Raw genomic sequence first — 2,890 nt, 5'->3', positions numbered from 1 at the left:
AAATTCGTTTCCTCACATCTAGACAATACTTTATCTAAGTTCTGTAAACACGCATTGAAAGAATCTCCATAAACTGAAAAATCATCCATGAAAACTTCCATTATGTCTTCAATGAAGTCATTAAATATTGCTGTCATACATCGTTGAAAAGTTGCTGGTGCATTACATAGACCAAAAGGCATTCTCCTATATGCAAAAGTTCCGTAAGGACATGTGAAGGTTGTTTTATCTTGGTCATCTGGGTAAATATAAATTTGAAAGAATCCGGAATAACCGTCTAGAAAACAGTAAAATGCATGACCTGCTATCATTTCGATCATTTGATCAATGAAAGGTAGAGGGAAATGATCTTTCCTGGTTGCTTTATTTAGGTTCCTATAGTCTATACAAACCCTCCAACCGGTGGTGGTTCGTGTAGGTATAAGTTCACCTTCATCATTTCTTACAACAGTTATGCCTCCCTTTTTAGGTACACAATGGATTGGACTAACCCATTCACTATCCGAGATCGGATAAATGATTCCATTGTCTAAAAGTTTAGTAATCTCATTTTTGACTACTTCCTTCATGTTCGGATTTAAGCGTCTTTGCCTATCCGCTTTAGGTGGCTTATCCTCTTTTAAGTGAATTCTATGCATTACTATACTAGGATTAATTCCTTTTAAGTCTGAAATTTGCCATCCCATACTTCCTATCCTATTTCTAACAACTTGTTTCAATTTTTCTTCTTGATCGCTTGTTAATTTGTTAGAAATAATTATAGGTAGAGAATCGCCTTCGCCTAAGAAACCGTACCTCAAATGACTGAGTAACTCTTTAAGTTCTAATTTAGGGGGTGTTACAATTGAAGGTGGAACTGGTCCATCTTCTCGAATCAAAGGCTCAGGGTCCTTATCATCTAATTCCTCATCTATTATAGGTTCAATTATTTCTTCACTTTGAATTATATCATTGACACATTCCTCGACTAAATCTAGTTTCATACAAGTGAATTCCTCCATAGGGTATTTCATCGCTTTGTTCATGTTGAACTCGACCTTATCTTCTCCTATCCTTAAAACTACCTTCCCTTCCGACACATCTACTAGAGCACGTCCTGTGTTCATAAACGGTCTACCAAAAATTAAAGGGCAATTTACATCATATGCAAAGTCTAATATAACAAAATCGGTAGGAAAAATAAATTTATCGACTTTGACTAAAACATCTTCAATTATACCATATGGCCTTTTAGTGGTTTGATCCGCTAATTGCAAAACCATATTGGTACGTTTGATATCTTCTTCTAAACCTAACTTGTTAAAAATAGACAATGGCATTAAGTTTATACTTGCTCCTAAATCACAAAGACAACTTGGGAATTCAATATCTCCCAACTTACACGGAATAGTAAAACATCCGAGATCCTTGAGTTTAGTGGGCAAATTACTTGATACTATTAAACTACAGTCTTCAATTAACGAAATGGATGAAATTCCTTCCCAACTGATTTTCTTTGAAATCAAATCCTTTAAAAACTTACCATAGTTAGGAATTTGTGTTATTGCATCCATAAACGTCAAATTGATATGCAAATTTTTAAGTTTATCCAAAAACGTTAGAAGTTGTTTATCATAGTCCTTATTTCGGACTTTGTGCGGAAAAGGTGGTTTGGGTACAAAAGTTTTGGTACCTGTGTCAAATGGTGAATTATTTGTGTTTAAGATATCTTCTTTGGACTTTGGTAAATCAGTTCCTGGTAATATTGCATCTTTGGGCATTTCAGGCCCTTGATAATTTTTTCCTGAACGAAGAGTAATAGCCTTCACCTGCTCTTTCGGATTTTCTTCCGTATGGCTGGGAAGACTTCCCTCTTTTCGGGATGGAATTGATTTAGCAAGTTGACCAATTTGAACCTCCAAATTATGGATGCTAGATGAGTGGTTTTTAATAAGCTGATCGAATTTATTTTCGATCCGTTTAAAACCATCGTCGTGATTACTTATTTTTCCACTGATAGCATCTATAAACTTGTCGATTTTAGAAGATAAAGTGCTAATCGTATCTCTTGACTGATTTTGATAATTAGTGGTACGATTTTGATTAGCACTAATATTATTGTTACTGTTATCTTTCCAGTTAAAGTTAGGATGATTCCTCCATCCAGAATTATAAGTATTAGAATAAGGATTATTAGTTTGGTTTTGCCCTTGGATAAAATTTACCTGTTCGATCTCACTCATATTTTCGTAGTCCACATCCGTTTGGATTGGATTACCATTGGTATCGCGCGGTGCCATAAATTGGTCAATTTTGTGCGATAAAGCAGAAAATTGGGCTTGTAGCATCGCGAGTAGATCAAGTTCAACTATACCTTTAACTGACGATGAGGTTGAGGATGATGGTTTTGCTACCGGCATATGTCCACATTCCGCGGGCCACATACTGCTGTTGATTGCCATTTCCTCCAAAAGTTCTCTCGCTTGGGCTGATGTTTTCTTCATAAATAACCCTCCCGACATAGCATCTAATGAACCCCTAGTTGTAGGATTCAGTCCATTGTAAAATGTTTGCATTAAAAGTTCAGCGGGTAATTGGTGGTGTGGGCATAAACATTGAAGTTCTTTAAAACGTTCCCAAGTTTCATAAAAGGTCTCATTATCATTTTGAGAAAAAGATGTTAACTTCTTTATGACTCTTGCGGTTTTTGCTAAAGGAAAATATTTAGATAAAAACGCTTGGGCTAATTGTTCCCAAGTGGCAAAAGTTGCGGCTGGCATAGAAGTTAACCATTCTTTGGCTCTATCCTTCAAAGTGAAAGGAAAGGGGCGAAGTTTGATTGCTTCTGCAGTCACATCTGGGATTTTAAATGTGTCACAAATTTCTAGGAAATTTGTTAAATGGGTGTTAG

At 35.9% G+C, this 2,890-nt stretch overlaps 1 non-coding gene across 1 annotated transcript; it reads left to right on the top strand.

Annotated features, from left to right (window-relative positions):
- The first annotated feature begins 2,571 nt into the window (after positions 1-2,571).
- Positions 2,572-2,678, top strand: LOC136225011 (small nucleolar RNA R71). The gene has a single exon (XR_010686751.1). It is a non-coding gene; the product is annotated as a small nucleolar RNA R71 (small nucleolar RNA).
- Positions 2,679-2,890: the final 212 nt, after the last annotated feature.

The sequence above is a fragment of the Euphorbia lathyris genome, chromosome 3 (assembly GCF_963576675.1).
Source record: "Euphorbia lathyris chromosome 3, ddEupLath1.1, whole genome shotgun sequence".
In the NCBI taxonomy this organism is placed as follows: Eukaryota; Viridiplantae; Streptophyta; class Magnoliopsida; order Malpighiales; family Euphorbiaceae; genus Euphorbia; species Euphorbia lathyris.
This window is presented reverse-complemented; position numbering and strand designations above follow the sequence as displayed.